Source organism: Gopherus flavomarginatus, chromosome 1 (genome assembly GCF_025201925.1).
Source record: "Gopherus flavomarginatus isolate rGopFla2 chromosome 1, rGopFla2.mat.asm, whole genome shotgun sequence".
Lineage (NCBI taxonomy): Eukaryota > Metazoa > Chordata > Testudines > Testudinidae > Gopherus > Gopherus flavomarginatus.
Genome location: NC_066617.1, coordinates 248,434,679 through 248,459,287, shown reverse-complemented (window position 1 = coordinate 248,459,287; position 24,609 = coordinate 248,434,679). Strand labels below are relative to the sequence as shown.

At 40.8% G+C, this 24,609-nt stretch overlaps 1 protein-coding gene and 1 long non-coding RNA gene across 3 annotated transcripts in view; one reads left to right on the top strand and one right to left on the bottom strand.

Moving 5' to 3' along the window:
• LOC127038947 (phospholipid-transporting ATPase VA-like) overlaps positions 1–24,609 on the bottom strand; it is a 143,492-nt gene that overhangs the window by 103,186 nt on the left and 15,697 nt on the right. The window contains exon 1 of one of the 2 annotated variants that reach the window (XM_050931986.1): positions 5,637–5,741. The exons of the other annotated variant lie outside the window; for it this stretch is intronic. The gene's annotated coding sequence lies outside the window, so the exon portion shown is untranslated. Of the gene's footprint in view, positions 1–5,636; positions 5,742–24,609 lie in introns of those variants that run through there. 2 annotated transcript variants of the gene reach the window in all.
• LOC127039054 (uncharacterized) overlaps positions 1–24,609 on the top strand; it is a 54,194-nt gene that overhangs the window by 24,394 nt on the left and 5,191 nt on the right. The gene's annotated exons all lie outside the window — the stretch shown is intronic.

Genomic DNA, 24,609 nt, shown 5'->3' with positions numbered 1-24,609 from the left:
GGCAGCGCTTTGAAATTTCAAGTGTAGCCATACCCTCAATCAGAGTTTCCACCTGCATCTCCAGTCTTCGGATCTTTTCTTCCATCAGCTCTATCAGGCGGCATTTCATGCAGACAAAACTCTTTTCAGGTACCCCCTCCAGGATCATGTACATGGCGCAGCTTTCACATCCAGTCATCCTCATTGTGTCTTTCACTGCTGCCTCTGTATCGGTCATAGCCTTCCCACCTAAAACCTGTTAGTCCAAGCCCTCGTCCAGACTACCCCGCCGTATCGGCGGGTTAAAATCGATTGCTCGGGGATCAATATATCGCGTCTAATCTAGATGCGATATATCGATCCCCGAGCGCGCTTATATCGATTCCGGAACTCCATCAACCCGAACAGAGTTCCGGAATCAACACGGAGAGCCGTGGACATCAGTCCCGCGCCGTCTGGATGGGTGAGTAATTCGATCTTAGATATTCGACTTCAGCTACGTTATTCACGTAGCTGAAGTTGCGTATCTAAGATCGATTTTCCCCCCCTACTCTGGACGAGGCCCTAGAAACACAAACCAAAACAAACCCCTCAACAGGCACCAGAACACTGGCAGACCACCACCCACTCCCTTCACTAGCCTGTCGGTTCCTCTGCCTAGGTATCTACGTCTCCCCCGCAACCTCCCCCTGTAAACTCCCACAGAAACTCCTCTGTTTACAGCTCTGTTTGCTGGCTGCTGTGCCGCTGTGTCTGTTTCTCTATGCTTGAACAATCTTTTCTTCCCCTCATACAAAGAGAGCTCAGGTTCCTTGTTCTGTTCCATTGATTTACAATCCATATGACTGTCAAAGATCATAAATGGGATAAAGTCAGCTGAAATACTCTATATATTTCTTTATATGCTGACATACCGGTATTCTTTTCAAAATAACTTACGTTTAGAGATCTCCGAAGGGATGCAAATCAATGTTGCCATTTGCCCTCAACTACCATCAATAAAGGAGACATGAATGAAGAATGAAATATTGTCAATATACATATTTATATGCTCTTACCATCAGTTTACTAGACAATACACTGTTTTAGACCAAAATATATCCTTCCATATCTAATAATGATCCATAATCTTTCTTATCAGTCAGACAGTCATGACCTGCATCTTTAGAAAAGCATCCTGGTTGCCATACATACAAGAATCTTATTTGTATGACTTCCTGAATCTGCATTAGGTAGGGCATTCTACAACATCCTCTAAAATACTCGCCTATTCACTGAAACCTTTTAAGTTCACTTGAAGACTTGTATTTGTTCAAAGAGGTTGTATATTCTTAAAAATAGACCTGGTCAAATAACAGTCATGAATAATGTATTTTTTCAATATTTTCTCTCCCATGAAATGAATATATTTGTGAATACTTTTTTCCTCGTTATTCAGCCGGGCCTATGCATGGTCTGGTCAAATAATTAGTTAGGTAAATTATTTGCAAGTTTTCCTCTCACAAATCTCAAAAACATTCAGCAATTACTTCTGGTTATTACTCACTAAGCTCCATTAACAGATCTGAAAACCAAGGCCCTGATTCAGCAAGTTGATTAAGTATGCACCCAACTTCAAGCCAGTGAATAGTCACATCGGCCTAAACAAGTGGTTCTCAAACTTTTGTATTGGTGACTCATTTCACATGGCAAGCCTCTGAGTGTGACTCCTCGCTATAAATTAAAAACACTTTTTAATGTATTTAATGGCATTAAAAATGCTGGAGGCAAAGCAGGGTTTGGGGTGGAGGCTGACAGCTTGCGATGCCCCCCATGTAATAACCTCATAACCCCCTGAGGGTTTCCAACCCCCGAGTTTGAGAACTCTGGCCTAAACCCCAAAAGAAAACTTAATTTGAGTTAACTTTCAAGTGTTCTTTGAGAGAAAAGCCTGACAGAACATCAGAATGCAGTATCATAGAAAAAATAATTTTCACCTTAGCCAAAAGAAGAATGAGAACTTTAGACAATTATGTTTTTGAAACACACAGAAACTGAAGTTGAGAGCAGGTGATACACAGGAATTATTCACTGGAAGGTTTCAAAATCATTAAAAGGAGAACAACCAACCTAAAAGGTTTTGAGATCTGAAACACCTCAGCAAATTGCAGATAACCCAGAAAACCAACATTCAGCAGCATTGTGCTTTCACAGAGACCAAAAAGTTACACTTTGCTTTAGGATTTTAACATAAATGTAATAAAGGCCAGAAAATTCAGTGTTAAACTGACACTTCGACCTCCTCTCTCAACAGAGCATTCAGAACAAAATCTCTCTAATCTGTAGACAGCAACACTGGACACTGCACAATAATTGTTTTTCTAAAAAAACTGTAAATGTACGAGAGAAAAATAAACATTTTTAAAAACTGTAATTCACGCCTCATCATCAGATTAAGTTTAACAAGATCAAAGCCAAACTCCTAACCCTCCCTCCCAAACCTTTTCTACCTCCTGTGTTCTTTAGCAATGTCAACACCCCAACCTTTCTCCCTATTACTAAAACCCATAATCTAGTACATATTTTTTACTCCCTCTCATTTGATCTACACATCCAGGCCATATCCAGTATAATATATCTAGCATTTGTGCTTTTCTGTCTAGCCCTACAACTAAACTCTCAGTCAGGCCCACATTTCTGGTCTCAGCTAGTGCAACATCATATACCCACACTGACCTCTTACAACACATATAAATGCTGCTGCAGAAATCATTTTCATTACTCCTCAGTGTTGACTGTCACCCCCGCCCCTGCAGTTGAAACCAGTGGTTCCCTTTCTGCTACACCAAATTAGCTCTTCAACTGCATTTAAGAAAAAGCAAGGCTGTTATTGCGTTGTGACCACTGTTTATCACTTGGCCAATTGTTATCTTGTGCTCTGTTTGTGTGCTGTTGTATTTGCCAGTTGTCTCTCATCATATGCTTAGACTGTAAGATCTTTGGGCAAGGGCCATCTTTTTTCCTCTGTATTAGTACATCACCTACCATAACTGGGTCCTGATCCCTGACTGGAGTTCAGGTCAAAAACCTGACACCTAACAACCCTAAATACAAGTAAATGAATGAAAAAATAAATACTTTACTAATATTATTTTTCCATGTGATCATTTGCTGTAGTCTCCTCGAGGATTTTATTCCATCAGAAGCAGAGGAGGTGGACTGTGTAGTTAAGAAGCATAGGGGAGAAGAGAAGCACTTCTCTAGACTGTCTAATAAGATGCAATCTACACCATGAAAACCTTTGAAACTCTCCGACCTCCTATGCTAAGCCAGCTACTATGCATGAGCACCGGGTCGGCATGCTAAAATTCCATATACATTACTGCATGACTTCAAACAAAATATTTAAATATTTTTCTAAACAATCAAAAATGAACAACACAAACAAATGTGCCAGCCCACATTTTGGATTTGGATCTGATTATTTTTTTTTTTTTTATAAAAGACAGGGCTGTTTTTGTTTTACAGAAAGTCGTCTTAAATCATTTTTTGTTTTCAGATTGTAAAAAAAGCTGCCAGTTGGCCAAGACCTTGTTTGAGAACTTTCTGTCCAAAGCAATTTTTTCTTTTGAACAACAGAGTAAGGAGAAAGTTAGCAGTGGAAACAATGACACAACCTTAGTCACATAGGTGGGAATGGAGCTGCCATCCACATCTCAAAATACATTGCCTGCCCACAAAGCACTACCATTTTTGTTACTTGACAACTCCTCCAAAACAAACAGAAAACCACTTTCTGGATCGTCCACATGAGCAACCTAATGATCCACACTCATTTCTAATTATAATACAATTGGGCTTGACTGTGGCTTTGCCACAATTCCTAGGGATGCTGTCCCGAGCCACAGATTGCTGTGCTCTCTCAAGAGTAGATTGGGAACCAAATTGTGAGTGTTGCAATTTGGTCACTGCTTCCCTCTAGCTCCAGGGCTGAATGAAAGGGCACGGGCAGTAATCTATACAGCACCTGCTGATTGTGACGGTTCAGGAGTGAGCTGCATCTCAGCTCTCTCCTCCAGTTATGCAGTAGGGCTCAAAAAAAGAGTTACAAAACAGAGACCACACTATGAAATCCCTTAGTGTTGGACTGAAGCTTAGAAGTCTCTAGATACCCCAGCATAGGCTGAACTACAGCAGCAGTGACCCTTTGCAGCTAACTGGCTCTCCTATTCTAAATCCCTGCTCATAGCAGAGGCTGAATTGCTCTGAATTAGAGCTTTTGGTCTCCCACTGAAGTTAATGGATGACTTCATAGAATCATAGAAAGGGACCTCAGGAGATCATCTAGTCCAACCCCTGCTCAAAGCAGGAGCAACCCCAACTAAATCATCCCAGCCAGGGCTTTGTCAAGCCAGGCCTTAAAAACCTCTGAGGAAGGAGATTCCACCACCTCACTAGGTAACCCATTCCAGTGCTTCACCACCCTCCTAGTGAAATCATTTTTCCTAATATCCAACCTAGACTTCCCCCACTGCAACTTCAGACCATTACTCCTTGTTCTATCATCTGGTACCACTGAGAACAGCCTAGCTTAGTAGTGGGCAACTACGTGACCTATTATGGTAGCCCGCTGGTGAGCCGCCAGGCAGTTTGTTTACAATTGCAAAGCTGCCCGCAGCTCCTAATGGCCGCGGTTCACCATTCCCAGCCAATGGGAGCTGCGGGAAGCAGCAGCCAGCACGTCTCTGTGGCCTGCGCCGCTTCCTGCAGCTCCCATTGGCCAGGAATGGTGAACTGTGGCCACTGGGAGCTGTGGGCAGCTATGCAAATGTAAACAAACTGTTTGGCGGCCTGCCAGCAGATTACCCTGATAGGCTGCGCGTGGCCCACGGGCTGCAGGTTGCCTACCACTGGCCTAGCTCCATCCTCTTTGGAACCCCCCTTCAGGTAGTTGAAGGCTGCTATCAAATTCCCCCTCACTCTTCTCTTCTGCAGACTAAATAAGCCCAGGTCCTTCAGCCTCTCCTCATAAATCATGTGTCCCAGCCCCCTAATCATTTTTGATGTCCTCCACTAAACTCTCTCCAATTTGTTCACATCCTTTCTGTAGTGGTGGGCCAAAACTGGACACCTTAGTCCAGATGTGGCCTCATGAGTGCCGAATAGAGGAGAATAATCACTTCCCTCAATCTGCTGGCAATGCCCCTACTAATACAGTCCAATATGCCGTTAGCCTTCTTGGCAACAAGGGCACACTGTTGACTCATATCCAGCTTCTCATCTACTGTAATGCCCAGGTCCTTTTCTGCAGAACTGCTGCTTAGCCAGTCGATCTCCAGCCTGAAGCAGTGCATGGGATTTTCTAAGTGCAGGACTCTGCACTTGTCCTTGTTGAACCTCATCAGATTTCTTTTGACCCAATCCTCCAATTTGTCTAGGTCACTCTGAACCCTATCTCTACTCTCCAGTGTATCTACCTCTCCCTACATCTTAGTGTAATCCATGAACTTGCTGAAGGTGCAATCCATCCCATCATTCAGATAATTAATGAAGATATTGAACAAAACTGGCCCCGGGACCAACCCCTGGGGCACACCGCTTGATACCGGCTGCCAACTAAACATCGAGCTGTTGAGCCTGACGACCTGAGTTATGTAGTGTAACTTAGGTTGACTTACCCTGGTAGTGAAGACAAGCCCATAGAGAAGTGGATCCCACAGATAGAGCAACTCCTCCCCTAAAACCCAACCAACAGTGAGGTAAGTTTTTCCATTGAAGACTTTTTTCCTGTAGGTAGGACCATAAGCTTCCGTCCTCTACCTAGCCAACATTAGACATGCCACAACATGTAATCATATTTTGTAGGAAATAGTATCACCAGAAAAATACCTGAATGAAGTACTGCCACCTGGATTGCAGAAAAAGCACAGAATAAGATTTAGGTGCAGAAGATTAGGACTTAATATTTGACTTGAATATAGATCAACCCTTCAAAATGCTTATTTTTAATATATGGTTAAATATTAACATTTTAGATTCTTTAGTAGAAACCGAGGATTAAAGTTGCATTAGAAATCAATAGGAATTTTATTATTGATTTCATTGGGGCCAGGATTTCACCCCTGGAATGTAGGCCTTATAATTAGCTGCTGTTATTTTTCTTTTTAATTTAGAAAACAGCCATTTGGTTTAAGACATTGCCACTTTTACATATCTCTATGACATTCAGAGTTATGATTAATAATAAATCATCATCATAATATCAATAGTAATATGTAGCACTCATATAGTGCTTTCCATCTGTAGATCTGAAAACACTTTAAAGAGGAAATAAATTATCAATAACTCCATTTTACAAATGGTGAAACAGAGGCAGAGAGCAATGAAGTAACTTGTGCGAGGTCACCACCTGGCCAGTGACGGAGCCAGAAACAAAACCCAGATCTCCTGAGTTGTAGTTCAGTGCCCTACCCACTAGGTCACACTATAAACAAAATACTTGCAATCTGATAGTCTCTTGAGCCTGTTCTCTGCCAAATTATTTTGACTTCAGTGCAACAGGTATATTTATTCCTAAGAATTAACTCCGTCTCTTCTGATGATTTTTTGCTCCATTGTGTATTTCTTTGAAAACAGTATATGATCAGCTTCAGTCAAATTGGATGACAAGGCACAGAGATTACAGAAAGCACATGACTAGTGAGAAGGCAACCATGAATTCCTGATTTCTGTGATAGTATATGGAATACCACTAAATATATATTTGCTGATAACAGAAAGCCTTCTGGGTGAATGTGGTGATCTGTGTTGCCGCATGCAGCACTTTAAGTGAGATGCAACTTTTAAAGCACTGTAACATTATTTAGTTTGATTACTTTAATGGAAGAGAGGAGGCTATGATCAATTGAGGAATGCATTTATTTTTGCCCTTGATCCCTTATTCATAAATATGCAGCTTTCCAGCCTTTAATTTTTCACTGTGTCAGTCTAGAACAAAGTAGTTTTACCAGAGCATGAAAAATGCATGCACTCAGGGTGAGAAGTTTTTCCCAGGCAAGTGAGCTGAGGGGGGCTGAGTTGTTGCTGTCTCCATCTTTTATGGGACACCAGAAGGAAAAGAAGAGATTAGTCCAAGTGTTGCTGCTCTTTCAACAGGATGAGATAAGGAAGGCAGGGAGCTGAGCTGCCCCCGGAGTTCTCATTTCTCTTTGAGGATGGGAAAAGGGAGGGAGGGAACAGAGCGACTTGAACCTTTATATTTCATAGCCAGGGAAAGATGACTGTAATATGAATGTATGTATTTAGAGCCACACACACACCCCTACCTTCCCCAATACTCCCTGCATTGCAACATATAGAACTCAGCTAACCCCAGTAGTTGTTTTCAGTGTTAAAGATAATGGCCTAATTGTAGCAACAATGCACAGGGACACAACTCTACTGACTTTGCTCCTTACACTAAGAAGGAATTTGACCCAACAATTGTAACACGGACATTTTGTATACATTATTCGAACAGTACTGCAATATACAATGTATAAAATTCTGCTGTACATGCGTTTATCCTTTATATTTAAAAATAAAAGGTTTTAAAAGGTTCCTTTCCCCCCCGATACTCGTTTACTAAAAGTCACTTTTAAACAATCATCACTTGAGCAGTAGATAAAAGAGGCTGGCACAGCGTGAAAGAACTGACCTCACAAAACAGCTTGCTAATGTGAGCAAAAAGCCAGTAAAACACATACTGCATACAGAAGGCCAGATGCTCTTAGGAGGCACAGCACAGAAAGCACAGCGCAGGAGGATGGTGGACCCACAAGGCTTGCTTTATGCCTCCTTTGTATCACTTGGATTCTGGGCTTCTGCAGGAGCTGAAACACCTGTTGGCATAAGCATCTCTAGGGGCTGCTACAACAAGGCTGCTCATAAACTGCACAGTCTCTGCAGAGCTGAGAAATACAGGCTGCTCATGGTAACTCCCAGACCTGCCCCTTTCACTGGGGTTTGCAAAGGAAGGGTAGATCCATTTTCTCCCCCAATCTCTTGCTCCTTAATTACAATCCCTTATACACTATTGGACCTAGGGATACATTTGGCCTCTTTAACTGCACTCAGTTTATATTATTCTAATATCAGAGATGTAGCTGTGTTAGTCTGGATCTGTAAAAGCAGCAAAGAGTCTTATGGCACCTTATAGACTAACAGACGTTTTGGAGCATGAGCTTTCGTAGGTGAATACATGCATCTGATGAAGTGGGTATTCACCCACAAAAGCTCATGCTCCAAAACGTCTGTCAGTCTATAAGGTGCCACAAGACTCTGCTGCTTTTATTATTCTAATAACATTCATTAAAAAAAAAGAGAGATTGTACTTTACAAGCCACTAGGTGTGAGGCTTCCTGGATGTACCCAGGATTGTGTGGCACCTCACTACCACCTGCCCTGAGCACAAGGAAGTCTTGTGTGTGCCTTCTGGTGATCAGCTCCTTAATTCCACTAGTCACAGGCAGCACCTGCACTTCCCCCCTAGGCCTGTGCAGGCCCAGCTGTGTCTTTACAGGTCAGCAATAGGCACACTCTAACACCCCCCCCCCCCCCAGCATCTCTGGAATGTCAGCCCTCATTCCATTGGACACTCACGCTATTTAGATTCACTGCTGTGCCTCCCTAGAAATAGGAGTCCCATCCTTTGTCTTCATTCATAAACAAGACACGTCCTACCGTTTTGTTCCTTCATGTAGATTTTCTTTCTTACAGATTTTGCAAACTTTCAACTGGCACCTAGGCTCAGTATGGAAATAGGCCTCCATGGTGAGGCAGACAATACACAGATGACCAAACTGGGAAATAAGTGTCTGTTACCACCTGTTTGAAAGGAACCTGCCTAAGGCATGTCATCTCCTGGTGACCTGCCTTAACTCCAAGACCTTTAGAACCTAATTTTCAGTATTGATACATAACTTCTTAAATATTGTCCATACATACATTCCATGATGATTAGGATGACCAGTGGGCTACTAGCTCTCAATAAAGACCTTACTTACTGCACTATTATGCATATATTTGACTGAGGGGATTCGTCACCCTATGCACCTTTGTCTCTGCCAGCTGGCATCAAGAGGTCCCAGGGTCACACTGGGTCATCCTCAAGTTGCCACCACTATTCCTGAATAGTTATCCTGTATCAAGCACATACCACATATCAAATCTAAAGATCTGAACTTCTGACTCTAACATCCCCAGACAGAGCCTGTGCTGTTTCATTGATTGTAATTTAATGACTGTAAAATAATAAATTGAGGTACAATCATACAACTTTTTAACAATGCAAATTTTATAATCTCTTTAATTAGAAGGCTGCAGCACATGAAACTATGCTGCTTTGAATTTCAGCACACTGATGCCCCAATCCTGCAGTCTATTCCAAAGCAATGTCCCTACGGATGGCATTAAATAAGGACTGCATACGGACCATAGGCTTGGCCCTATTAAACTTCGCATTGATGATATATTACAAAAATTTAGGTTAATGTAACATTCAGATTACAAGTTTATATATTCAAAAGAAGTGAGAATGTTACAAGACAGGCTGCACTCAAGAATATTAACTTGGCTATTTTGCACACCTTGTATGTTTTATTGCATGTATTCAGTAACTAATGTATATTATAGTCAGCTACAACTTTAAAAGAGAAGGCATGAAAGGAAATTGTCACCACCAGGCCTAGTATTCTTCAGTACTGACCCCAGTGTGTTGAGAGGGGACTCAGCAATTGGGTCCCATATGCTTCTGAGCTCCCTGAGGTCTGGGCTAAGTCTAGGCTTGCCAACTTTCTAATCCCTGAACACCCTTCCCAGCCCCTTCCCCCAAGACACTGCCCCTGCTCTGTCTCTTCCTCTAAGGCACTGGCCCCTAACTCATCTGTCCACCCCCATTACTTGATCTCCACCCCTGCCCCTCACTCCCCCATCCCCTGGGACTCACTTGCTGCCTCCACAGCCAGGCTGGGAGGAGCCAATGTGGAGACTACCAACCTGCCGAATCAGGGCACAGCAGAATATGGCAGGGCTCAGCCCCTGGAGCGAGGGCCAGGGTGGGGAAATTGGGGCATAGCAGGGTGTGGGGGGGTCCGTCCCTGGAGTGAGGAGCTGGGGAGGGGAAATTGGGGCACAGTTGGGTGAGGGGGGTCAGCCTCTGGAACGAGGGGCCAGGCTGGGGAAATCAGGGCACAGAGGGGTGGGGGTGGTCAGTCTCTGGAGCGAGGGGCCAGGGTGGGGAAATCAGGGCACAGCAGGTTGGGGGAGGGGAGGCAGACAGGTTACCCCACACACACTGGATTGTGCTGGTACCTACTTTGGAGCCCGGCCCAGGAGCGAGCCAGTTCTCTCCATTAAGGTGGGAGCTGGGAAGAGCAGTAGCTGCTAAGCAGAGCCGCTCTTCCAGGCTCCAGCAGCAACTGTTGCTCTTCTCAACCCCCAGTGGCAGAAGCCAGTTACTGAAGGTAACTGGACTTTTTGCATCCAGTCAGCGCAACTGCCAGACTCCTTTTCGGCCACACGTTCTGGTAAAAAACCGGACACTTGGCAATCCTAGCTGATTGTTTCTAGCTCAGAGTGTATAGGGCACACTTTCAGGCTTAGACCTCTTACCTGACCTGAGCCTTTCCATGAGACGTGGGACTCCAGCTGTCCTACACTCTGAAACCAATGTCTCAGAACTTCTGAGCCACTAGTGACTTCTACATAATCCCCACAGAGCTCCACCTAGACTGTGGGCTCTGTGAGTTTCAAGTTTAGCTGCTTGAGGGACAACACTGCATGGAAGCAAGGAACATAGGAATTTCTTCACCACAGTCACTGTACTCATAAAAAGCTCTAGAGAGGTACAGACCTGTGCAAAATAACAAAACTTCTGCGACACACTCTCCCCTTGTCTGATCTTCTGCTTCTAAGTCTGACATTTCAGGCTAGGCAGAATTTATCCTGTCTCTCCAGCCAGGCCTTTCTACATGAGGCGATGGTGTGCCCTGCCTAGCACAGTCACACAAAGTCTGTGACAAAGCTGGAAATGGAATCAAGACCCTTAGTCCTATGTTTTAATCCCATGCTGACTCCAAATCCTATATTGTGAATGGCAGAGTAGCATGTATACAGTATTGTTTTTATTTTAAAAATTATATACCAATTTTAAAGTAGGTCAAATTCTGGGCATCTCTTAGTCCTGGATCCTGCAAGATGCTGAATATGTTGGCCTAATGCAGCAAAGCACTTAAGCAGGTGAATTGCCTTATTGAGTTCAGTGAGTTCAACAAGTGCTTAAGTTAGGCATGTGATACTGGACTGTACCGAGCACTCTGGCCCATCTCCAGTCAAAACCCTTAGGAAAATTGTAACATTTTATCCTGTTAAGAAACCCTGTTGGTATTTATTTCCTGTTTTACCCATCAAGGTTGATTAACAAGAGGTATGTGTAAATAAAAAAAAACTCTCTCCTTTCTTAGGCATATTTGGGAGCCTCCTTACTAGTTCTCTTCCACCAAACTCCACTCTGCCCTGTTCCAGGTGGGAACAACTGAAGAGCACTATTTGGATTAATTTATAGGTAAAGGGTTAGAATGATACAATTAGATTGTCCTTTAGTTTTTGGCTTAAAAACTGACCAGTATGTTTATATCAGGGCAAGTTTTGTTCAATATGGTGTCAACACCATTATCATTCAAAATACAATGGAAATCAACTACGGAAGAGAATTCTTCATCTTCTAAAAGAGCAACACTAGAAACTAGCATCCAGGGTGCATTTGCCAGATCATAAAACATAGAAATACAAGTTATCTTTTTTTTAAAAAAATTAATCCTTAATTTTTCTGAGTAAAGAAGGGCAAAATGCACCAATGTGAACAAAATAAGATTTGTAAGTAGGGATAAATACCTAAAGAAAACTGGATGGAACAAGGGGCAAATCCACACCAGTTATTAAAAAATATTTTGTTTGGGACTGATCCCAACACTAGGAAACATTCTCTACAGTTATATGAATGAGCCTCTCTGTACACACTAGCTCCAGCAGCCTGAAGGGTTTGCATTATTAATATTGCTTAACTTACAATGTGATATATGATTGAAGAACAATTTCGAGTCAGGTTTCTTCCGATGTCAGTGATCTTGAACAAGAACACATGAACTCCTAAATCTCATTACAGTAGGCATCAGATAAATTAAGCTGAAAATCCCTCTCTCAGGGTGCAATGTACTGAATTCTTTTCCAGGTCCTGACAGTAACCATTAATTTTTAAGTTTTAGATGTAAATCTTTTCAGGGACTGGTAATAAAAGTGGCCTCGAACTCTTTGGGTGCTGTGATGATCTGTTACATGTCTAGATTTGATGGAACAGTAGCACTTATGATGTAGGTACTGGGATACAGAATATGCTTCCTCAAGGATCTGAATTTTCCTGTTTCAAAAAATGGAGACATTTTAATAGCATGACTGTCATTGGTTTTCTACATAAATTGGACGCACAGATTTACAGAGAGAAGAACTTATTTATTGAGTTGAAATTTAATGATATTTCAATACTTCCTAACAGCAATCCCCACATTGGGATGGAATCTGAAAGCAATTGTTCCTGATCTAGTTATATCATCAAGAATCTATTTTATACAATTTCAGCAATTAAAAAAAATGTGTTGCTGCATAGTTAAGCAGTGTATTTGCATTGGCCTATGAAACTAGTAGTAATAATAATCCCTACAAATGCCCAGCAATAATGCCTACAATTAGGGATAACTACTTGTCTTCTCTCCTTAGAACAGTGATACTCAGACCTCAGTGGTTTAGGAGCCAAATTAGCAATCAACATTACCCAAAAGAGCCATTATAGTGTGAATTCATTGTTTCATTTACTGTGGCACTATATATTCATATTTAAACCATATGATGGGGAAATATTTAGGTTTTATTATATATTTAAATATAATTCTCACAGAGAAATGACTGACCAAGGATTATTATTTTCAGGGCTGGCTCTAGGTTTTTTGCTTGGGGTGGCAAAACCATTTTTGGCTGCCCCCCACCCCAGCCCTGGGTTCTCACCCCCCCCACCAGTGCCCTCCCCCACCTGCACCCCCTGCCGCCCCAGTGCTGGGATCTCCTTCCCTCGCACCAGTGCTGACTCCGCCTGGTCCCTCCTCACCTCCAGCCAGTTTGGCACTGGCAGGGTCGGGGTAAGCAGTGGGGCTCTCGGGCCGCGCCTCATCCCAGGGTGCCTCCAGCCCGGGCTCCCGCCTCCAGGACTGGCCAGGACCTGATAGGGCAGAGCCAGAGGACCGCCCCATCAGGAGGCCGAGGAGCCGGGTCAGGGTAGCCCCAGAGGGAGCAGAATCCTGGAAAGCGGGACATGGGTCCTGCATGGCAGCGCCCCACCCTTTATGGCCCCGCTGCTGCTGCTGCTTCTGGCCACCCTGCCGCAGTCCCTGGGCAGCTCGAGCCGCTTTGCTCAGCCCCGGCTGCGGTGCTGGGGGAGGCTGCCCTGTGGCACCTGCAGGCGGCTTTGTGTGCCTTGCGAGGTGGCCCCCAGCCCGAGTGTCCCCCGCTCGGAGCCCGCCCGGCCCAGACATAAGGTGCGGGCGTAGCTCCCCCGCGGCGCGAACAGCACTGGCCCCAAGGTGCCGCCTGCGCACAACACGCTGCTACTGCCAGGGCTGGGTCTAGACTTGTGCTGCCCAAAGGGGACCAAAAAACAAAAAAAAACAAAAGGATGGCCGGAATGCCGCCCTTGAAAATGTGCTGCCCCAAGCACATGCTTGGTTTGCTGGTGCCTAGAGCTGGCCCTGATTATTTTATCAACTACAATTGGTTAATAACATAGTAAAAACATCCTGATTGGTTAATAATTAAATCACACCGTGTTTTAATACAGTATTACAGGGGTCAGCAACCTTTCAGAAGTGGTGTGCCGAGTCTTCATTTATTCACTCTAATTTAAGGTTTTGCGTGCCAGTAATACATTTTAATGTTTTTAGAAGTTCTCTTTCTATAAGTTTATAATATATAATTAAACTATTGTTGTATGTAAAGTAAATAAGATTTTTAAAATGTTTAAGAAGCTTCATTTAAAATTATATTAAAATGCAGAGTCCCCCAGACTGGTGGCCAGGACCCAGGCAGTGTGAGTGCCAGTGAAAATCAGCTCGCCTGCTGCCTTTGGCACATGTGCCATAGGTTGCCTACTCCTGCAGTATCATGTACTGCAGGAGACACAATAAAGAGCCAATTGCAGCTCATAAGCCTCAGTCTGAGTATCACTGCCTTAGAATGTAACTCGATGGCTTTTTTTTTTTAATATGCAGCCACTCATTTCCTTTCCTAGTCCAAAATCATCCACATGCTTTTTAAATATTTAATATGAACTGATGGCTTGGTGGCAAACTTGGAATTAATTAGAAGCCTGGGGAGCATGACTATTTTAAATATGTTAATGTCCTTCATTCAACTTTATGCATAAAGTAGACTACTTAACAAGATCACTGCGTATTTGTTTTAGTATAGAGACACAGTGGCCTTTAAATAATACTGCTGGTTTTATTTTTATTGGGAATATTTTGTCATCATCAGTTTTAAAGCAAAATACTCCCATTGAAATTAATGGAGAAGACTGCCTAACAATTTATGGAACAATGTGGTCCAATATTATGATTTATTGTTTGTACTGCAGTAGTGACCAGGGACTCTAGTCAGGACTGGGGCACAGTATAAACACAATCATTAAGACCCTGAGTTTATCCAGCAAATATAAAGAGAATGGAACATATTTTTAGTTTTGATCGACAGGGTATAAAAATCATATCATCAGCATGTAATAAGACAACATGAGTTTCATTATCTATCACGATTCCTTGGAATTTAGGATAGTGGCATAATATGCGAGCCAAGGGTTTAAGTGCCAAGATGAATAACAATGATGAAAAGAGGCAGACTTTTCTGGTACCACATTTTGAATTAAAACTGTCAGAGTTCCCATTGATCAAAATTGTGGATTTTTGTCTCGCATGCCTGGCAGTAATACAGTGATAAAAACTGCCTATCAAGTCTATTTTTGACAAGACCCTAAACTTGATTACAGTTTTTGAAACGTTAGTAGAGGATAGAAACAGTGGATATAATATTTTTGGATTTCAGTAAAGCTATCAATACAGTGCTTCATGAAAGTTTAATTGAAATGTTAATTTAAACTGGCTTGTGTATAAAGAGCACTTTTGCATGAATTATAAACTAGTTGGAGGACAGTCACCCTAGCTTAATAATAAATGTCAATCTATCAAGTTGGGGGATGTGCACAATGGAGTGCTGTATTAAATACAGTCTTATTCAACATCCTGACTAATGACCTGGAACACAGAGGTATGTAGCATGCTGATTAAAAAACAGATGAATTAAACTGGGCAGCATTGTAAACACAGCTGAGGAAGATTTGGGTCATTGACAAGTGTCTCCTGGAATTGCTACTATAAGTCGAAGTCCAACTGCAGTGTCTCCTGCTCCGTCTATTGTCTCTAATAACTGCGATCTCTTGGCAATTGAGCTTTCTCCCTAATATGTTGCAATAGGTTCAGAATGATCTGTGAGGAGGGTAAGTGAGTTTAACAAGTAATTCCATTTTGGGAGCCTGCAGCAGCCAGTGTATTCTGGGGTCTGTGGTTCATTTCTGAAGCTACAATGTTCTCTAGAAAAAGGAGTAAATTCTTCCATACAGGGTGGGTACAGAAAGGTGGTTTTCAGATAAGCTAGTTCAATCTTTAAATAATTCATCATCTCCTCATACCCAGGATAAATAAATACTGCTTCCAGATAAGTTTTAGGTTTGTGTATCTCAAAACAATTTTGATTTCTTTTTTAATTAAGATTCCTGGAGTGATCCTTGACATATCCCCACCCTGTGGAGATTCTGAAATATTTAGTTTTTAATCCTCACTAAGTGCACTAGTATTTATTTTCCCAGCTGAAAACTAGGGCTTTTGCTACACACAGCACACCTTTGAAGTATAGTCAAAGCACACATGCATGCATGCACACGCACACACACTGTCAATATGGGAGCCTAAAGTTAGGTTCCATGGCTAGCATTTTCAAAATTGACTAAGGATTAAGGGTGCATCAGTGTTTTGGTGCCCAGCTTTGGTGATACTTTTAAAAAGGGCTGATTTTTCAAAAGTGATAAACAGCCCACCCTTTGAAGTCAGTCACCTTTACTATGTAACAAGTTGCGCACCCAAAATCATCAGTCACTTTTGAAAATGAAGACCCTGATCCTGGAATTAACCCCACATTGTTGATGTCACTGAGCATGGTTTCAAGAATCAGAGAGTTTGTTCATGGATTGGAGCCTAATCCTCATTTAGATGCCAACATACCGTAAATAGCCTGATTTTCTCACTTCTGAAAATCATGCCACTTATTCAGACACCTAATAAAAATTTAGGAGCTTAACTTTAGGCACTTATTTCTGAAACTCTCGGCCATTACATGTACACATGAAGGGTTAAGGATAATCCAAGATATGGAAAGTTAAGGCTGCCACTTCACATTAAATTTTTTCCCTCACATTGGTTTTGGAGACTGGAAAGAGCAAAAGGCCTGGTATCAATCAACCTTAAAACCAACAAAACCCAGGAAACAGAAACTTAAGTCAGGTTATATTATCAACAACATTTAAAAGAAGAGTTCTGTATTCAGTATAATTTACTCTGGACTAAGTACAAAGCTATACTTGTGTATTCTTTGTGCTGTAGTGTATACACTGCACTGATTCTGAACAATCAGCTTGAGGAAACACTACTACAAACATAAATGCATTTTTTAATTCTAAAGGGAGAAAAAACAAACAAGGAATTTAAGTATACACCCAAAAGTTTTTTCCAAGAACATTTGTTATTAGATCAGTAACTATACTTCGCTGACCACATCAAAGCACTTTCATTTATCTATGATCATTCTGTAATAATCTTGTAAGAAAATATCACTTTTTCCCTTTAACTTAAAAGAGCAAACAGGAAAAAATTATCCAGACTTCAAGCTAGTGCCCTATATCAAGTTACAAATCTTTCTAATCTTGACTAGTCCCCTAAGAGTGGATTTTAAAAACAATGAAGTTCACTTTCTGATTCAAAACCATTTGTAATTACAAGTGTTTGTACTTTCCCTTCTGGAATGATCTAGTGCTTCATCCAAAGCCTCTTGAAGTCAATGGCAGGTTTTGCATTGACTTCTGTGAGATTTTGGAGCAGGCTCCTAGTAAAACTGAGATTTCTGGCACACAAAAGGTCTTAAATAACCTCCAGATTTATAAATAAGATGGGAGTGAGGAAGGAGAGCAGGACTGATTCTCACACAATGCTTTGTACCATCAACCACACCATGAATTCCCCCTGAAGTTAACTGGAGTTTTGCAGAAAAATCAATGGCATTGCTGACAAACCAGCTAAGAAAAATAATTTGTTTATGGAATGAAGTTAAACAAAGAGAAAAATTAATCAGGGTCTAAAATAAGCTGAATATATGAACTCTATCCAGTACCTGACCTCATCCAAATCACTGACTTCTGATTTTACGTACAGTGTGAAAGTATGAGACTGATCTTGTGCCCATTAAATTTAATGCTATTGATTTCAAATTGGAGCAAGCCCTATATTTGTTAAAATATTTATAACTCAGATTGTCAAAAACAAATTAACATTTAAATAAATATATTTGTCTTATCAGCTAACAGATCATCTAAAAATGCATAGGAGAGAAATCTAAGCAGAGATTGAACTGGCAATACCAATCTATAACAAGCATAATACTGGGTTTCTATGTCATGTGCCAATCTATTTAGTTTAACGGAGAATGCTAATAGGTGACTTTATCACAATCTGAAAGTACATACATTGGGGAGAAGATACCTGACAGTAGTGGGCTCTTTCATCTAGAAGACAAAGGCATAACTATCATAAGATCCAGTGACTAGAAGCTGAAGCCGGACAAATTCAGACTAAAAGGCACAAAAGGTTAAAAGTGAGGGTAATTAGCCATACTGGGTCAGACCAAAAGGTCCATCCAGCCCAGTATCCTGTCTACTGACAGTGGCCAATGCCAGGTGCCCCAGAGGGAGTGAACCTAACAGGCAATGATCAAGTGATCTCTCTCCTGCCCTCCATCTCCACCCTCTGACAAACAGAGGCTAGGACAGTGTTTCTCAAACTAGGGTTGCCGCTTGTGTAGGGAAAGCGCCTGGCAGGCCAGGCCAGTTTGTTTACCTGACCCGTCTGCAGGTCCAGAGGATCGTGGCTCCCGCTGGCCACAGTTTGCTGCTCCAGGCCAATGGGGGCTGCTGGAAGTGGCACAGGCTGAGGGACTTACTAGCCTGTGTTATGGCTATGGATGCGGATTCCTGGCCTAGCATCCAAGAAGTCTTGAACTCTTCCTAATGATTAAAAAGGAACAGTATGAGTTTCTGCCTTGAAATGTTTTCTACCTTAAAATGGTCCTTCTTTGAGAAGTCCTCCAAGTTATCAATTTTTTGAACTGGTTCTCCCATTACTGACATATCAAGTAATAACTAAAAAGCCATCAAGCTTGAAACAACAATATTTTGTCATCATGAGCTGCTAAGAACCACCATTCTTGAAAATGTGCTGGGGAAAAATAATGCTTGTGGAAATATAAGTCTGTTTTGCCAAGAGAAGGTGCTTATAAGTCTGTGTGTATGTGTGTGTTTGTAAGGTGTTAGTAATGTAGCTTATTTTAACTCCCATCTAAATTGCTGCAGGAAAAAAACCCGTAAAAAACAAAAATACAAATGCTTGCCAAATGTAAAGGACAACATTGCTAGGAGAACAAATATTTACTTGCAGGCATCTAAAATTATTAGAGAGAATGGAAAGCATTTAAGCAAACCCAATTTAAAATTACTCAAGTATTCCTTTAATATCCATAAATGAAAGAAAACAGAGTCAATTCTATAAATCCATAAAGGCTGCCACTGTTCTTTTTGCTCAGCAGTTTAAATTAAGTTAGCGTCACCTCAGATTGCAACCTTATTGCTTCATCACCTTGGCTTTGTGCCGGTAGAGAGAGTGCACACATCCATAAAAATATTAAGTATTTGAATTACCCTAAAACACATAGTTATACCAGAGGTTAAGATGGACACAGCCTAAGTGAAATTAGACTACATTCCAAAGGATAGGTTGCAGCTTTCTGTGTTATACACCATATGCTCTGAGAGGTCGGTGTTCAGTTTGGAGCAACATTGTGATTGTACTATGCATCATTTTCTTCATGATCTCTCTGGGTTCTGTGAAGAAAGCACCTACCACTGCACTTGTACTGATTCATTCTCCATACCTGGTACAAAGTTGTCTACTGGGATGCTTTTTGGAATACAGACCCTGTATTGCATGCCAAACATCTTGAACATTTACAGATTGAGTAAATTCCCCCACCCCATCTACAATCATCACGCTCAGTGTACAGTGTGCCACCTGCTTCACCAGAGCTAGCTGTCAATTCACCTGCCTTTGACAAGACAGCTACACCATCACCTTGCCACTGGAGAGAAGAAAATGGTTTTATGGCTAAACCCTGGATCCTGTTTCTGACTTTTCCCACAGATTTCCTGAATAACTTTAGCCCCTTGATCCTTCTGTGCCTTAATTTCCTCATCCACATATTTTTCTAACACACTAATGTGTTTCAAGACTAAATTAGTGATGTTTGCAAAAAGTGTAATGTGCTCTTTGGATATAAGGCAGAAATCCATAAAGGTGTTAAGTTTCATATGCTCTTTAAAGCCCTAACCAGCTCCCATTTCACCCTCCTCCAGACTTCCCTCACTCCAGACATTGAAAATTTTACAGCCATATTACCCTTTATTACTGACAGTGTTTGGAAGACATCTTAAAAATTCTACAATGGCAGACATCTTAAAAATTCAATTCCTTTGTGGTTAGGAATATACTCTGCCATGTAAAGCACTATAGGCAAAGTTTAAAATATCTTCAGACATAGATGAAATGTCAAAATGAGTGGGGATTGAGATGATGAGAAGGTCTGAGATTAGTTTTCTGTAGCACTACATAGAATAAGATAAGGTTCACAGTTATCTGGGTTTCTGGGGACAAATATGTTGAGTACTTTTCATCCTTGATAAACATGTACCTACCTTTCATGAAGGGTAAAGAGGGAAATAATTAGATTAATGTTCTTTGGGGGCATTTTAATGTAGTCTTTTCATCATATTTACTGAAATTTTGAACATTCTGCCTTTCAGCTATTATGGTTCTTGAAATTATATTGTTCTAGTAAGAGTTTTTCCCTTTGAACTTACAACTGTAACTACATTTCCCACCCCCCCCAAGGAACACTTATCCAACATTCATATTTACAAATGTTACATAGTTGGCTATAGGTAGCACATAAACATTTGTTTAATTAATATATTGTATAATGACCATACCATAGTGTACAACTATAGGTATTATGGTAAAGAAGTGTTTTACTAGCAAAGAGTATATTATTTTAAAAATCCAGAAATTAAATCTGGTCTGATTGAAGTCAATGGGAGTTCTGCCATGGACTTCCAAGGGGCCAGGATTTCACTACAGAACTTAATACTGTACACATCAAGCATCTAAGCTATCAAACTTCGTACCTTATGATTTCTCTCCTGTATGATTCTGAAACCTGGTGTGAGCGGCTTCATTGCTGTAGAAAACATTTAGTGTGTTCTCTTCAGTTTGTTTAAATTCTTCATAGAAGTGGATATAGAGGACAGACATGCAGAACAATTTATGCAACATTCAGCTTCACTTGTTTACACTGGCATCTTTTGAACTTTTAAAACTTAATAGTGCTTTTTGCTGCTTTATGACAAATGTGACTCAAGTGGTACTTTTATTAGCACCGATATAGTAAGTTGCATCAGTTTATGTCACATTTTAAAAAAATAAACTTTTGCACAAATGTTCTATTTATTCTGATTATTTTTTCATCATCCAAAATTGCTAAGAAAACATTGGGCCAGCACAGATGACTACATTTTAACATTAGTTTCATTAGGGTAAAACTGGGATAACCCCTAGGAAGTCAGTCAGATTTAGCTATATTACTCCTGTAGACATTAGTGGTTTTCTATGACTAGCTCTTTACAAACTGAAGATGTTCTAGAGCCATTACTGAAGTTCTAAAAATTGATACTCAAGAAATCAGTTCATCAGTTGCAGATTTAAAAAATGTATTTCTTTAAGATTTTGCCTATCATTTGACCATCGTTAGGGCTATGTAGTATGAATAAGAGTATAATATTTATATAGGCCTTTTGGAATTTGGACTGTGTCGCATAACACAGAGCTCTCACTAAATAAATAAAATACGGTAGAGGTATACAGTATAATGTATACTATAGGGAAGTTATATCATAAAGGATTTTTTAAAATCCTATCCCATATACATTTAAACTGAATTAAAAGTTTATGTTGTATATTATTCTGTGGAACTAATTGCTGCAAGATATTATTGGAATAAATCACTTAACTAAGATCAGATCACAAAGGAATTAGATCTTTATATGAGAAGACATTGCCTACAGATGTTAAACAACATCTATGTGTAAGGCAGGTACATGGGAATTACAGGAAGTACAATGTCCTTATCTTACAGGGCATAGAGGGATCATCAATAGGATCAGAAAAAGTTTTGACACAATTAAGTTTTTCCCCCTATGGTAAAAGGCTGTCAACACAGCACAGTTTTCCTCAGTCAGAACTCTTTTTGTAAGGATGTGGCCCTATCTTCAAAGGTATTTTTTAAAGTTGAATTTGGAGAGCAATAAAGATGTTCCAGAAGCTGTCAGACAGGACAGCCCAAGGAGCAGTTGTTATGACTAAAAGACTGGGCTTGCTGCAAGAAACAGTAACAGCCAGTGATAAAACACAAAGTTCAAACAACTGGGCCCAAGACTGTCAAATAGAGAAGGGAAAGTTTCCAAGTTAGGAGCAATGGAACAGAGAGACAGTTTAGTTATCTCAGAACTGAGTCAGGATATAAAAATCCTTAAAGATAAACTAAACGCTACTGAAAATAAACTTAAGGACAAAAGCATTAGAAATCGGGCTTTGAATTCTAAACATTCTTTCAAGATTGAGAATACTTTGAAAATCTCTGGCAAGCACTGGGACACAAATGTTGAGGGTCCCTGAGTCCTTTTGTGCTTAGAGACGAATACTGCAGTTCCTTTCTTGCTAGAACTGCCATTGACTTCAACAGCATTTTTATCTGAGGAAGTTCTGACTGTCCCCTTATAAGAACTGAAATGATCAAAATGATTATCGCAGTTTTGAAATCTTCCTTTTTAATTTATGAATGCAGCAAGGTCTTGAAGCTAAATTATCCTCCCTTCCAAAATACCCACAACAAACAACCATAACCACCACCCCTGAACATACACACACAGTTATATATATAAACCCTACCTACATTGGTGGTTTTCTTTCCAGTACAGGTATTCGGTGGCATTAAATATGATGTAAGGCGGATCAGTCAGGGAACTATGTTTTGATATTTCTTATTAGGTTGCAGGATGCTTGAGGTGGACAAATGTACATCTTCCCATCTCCAACTGCCAAGCCACGTCACTGATATATTATTATAATAGCTTATGATTATATTTTATGGGTATTAGAGCTTTAAAGATTAAATCCACTCTTCAGTAACTGCAGCATTATTCAAATTGCTTGTATTGTATGCATTGTTCATTCCATATTAATAGCTGTTATGGACCATTAGCTGGGCCACTGGTCCCCGTGCTGAGGAGAACAGTGAGAAGTAATCTCTACTGTATCCCCAAGAGTCATAGCTAGCTCAGCTCTTGCACAGACTTTGCGTTAAAATTGCAATGTGAAAAGCACACCTGAGGATCAGACAGAAATAAATGTTCCCACTTACAATGATTACTTATCATAGAAGCAACATAGAAAGTAAGAACGGGAAAATGAGTGGAGGAAGAGATATCCAAGACAATAAATAAATAAATAAATAAATTAGAATTTAAGAAGGGAAAAAAAGGAAGAACAGAAGGTAAAGGGAGACAGAGACAGTAAATAAAATCTGAAATATCACAAGGGGCTGAATGTCAACAGTGCACTACCATTAATATAAAATTTAGAAAGTTTAATATAAAAGATATACATTACCATAAGTGGACATGGTGCTATAGACTAGCTACATAAGAAAGGCCATACTGGGTCAGGTCATGGTCCATCTAGCCCAGCATCTTGTTTTCTGACAGTGGCTAACACCAGGTGCTTCAGAGGGAATGAACAGAAGAGGTAATCAATCAAGTGATCATCTCCTGTTGCCCATTCTCAGCACTGGGCAAACAGAGGCTAGGGACACTTCACAGTATGGTTTTGCATCCCTGCCCATTCCGGCTAATAGCCATTGATGAACCTCTCTAATTTTTTTTTAGCCCTGTTATAGTTTTGGCTTTTACAACATTCTCTGGCAAAGAGTTCCATGGATTCACTGTGTGTTATATGAAGAAATACTTCCTTTTGCTTGTTTTAAGCCTGCTGCCTAGTAATTTCATTTCATGACCCCCTAGTTCTTGTGTTATGAGAAAGAGTACAGAACATTTCCTTATTTACTTTCTCCACATCAGTCATGATTTTATAGACTTCAATCATATCCCACCTTAGTCCTCTCTTTTCCAAGCTGAAAAATCCCAGTCTTTTTAATCTCTCCTTATATGGAAGCTGTTCCATACCCGTAATCATTTCTGTTGCCCTTTTCTGTACCTTTTCCAATTCCAATATTTCTTTTTTGAGATGAGGTGACCAGATCTGCATATAGTATTCAAGACGTGAGCATACCATGAATTTATACAGTGGCATTATATTTTCTGTCTTGTTATTTATCCCTTTCCTAATGGTTCCTAACATTCAGTTCACTTTTTTGACTGCTGCTGCACATTGAGTGGATGTTTTCAGAGAACTAACCACAATGACTCCAAGATCTCTTTCTTGAGTGGTAACAGCTAATTTAGACCCATCATTTTATTACTTTGCATTTATCAACATTTATCATAACCTTAGTCCCAGATTTGGACCTTAGCGTCCAAAATATGGGGGTTAGCATGAAAACCTCCAAGCTTAGTTACCAGCTTGGACCTGGTACTTGCTGCCACCACCCAAAAAATTAGAGTGTTTTGAGGCACTCTGGTCCCCCTGAAAAACCTTCCCTGGGGACCCCAAGACCCAAATCCCTTGAGTCTCACAACAAAGGGAAATAATCCTTTTTCCCTTCCCCCCTCCAGGTGCTCCTGGAGAGATACACAGACACAAGCTCTGTGAAACTACACAGAGTGACTCCCCCTCTCTGTTTCCAGTCCTGGAAACAAAAAATACTTTCCTATTCCCCCAGAGGGAATGCAGAATCAGGCTAGCAAATCCAACACACAGATCTCCCCGATTTCTTCCTCCCACCAATTCCCTGGTGAGTACAGACTCAATTTCCCTGAAGTAAAGAAAAACTCCAACCGGTCTTAAAAGAAAGCTTTATATAAAAAGAAAGAAAAATACATACAAATGGGCTCTCTGTATTAAGATGATACAA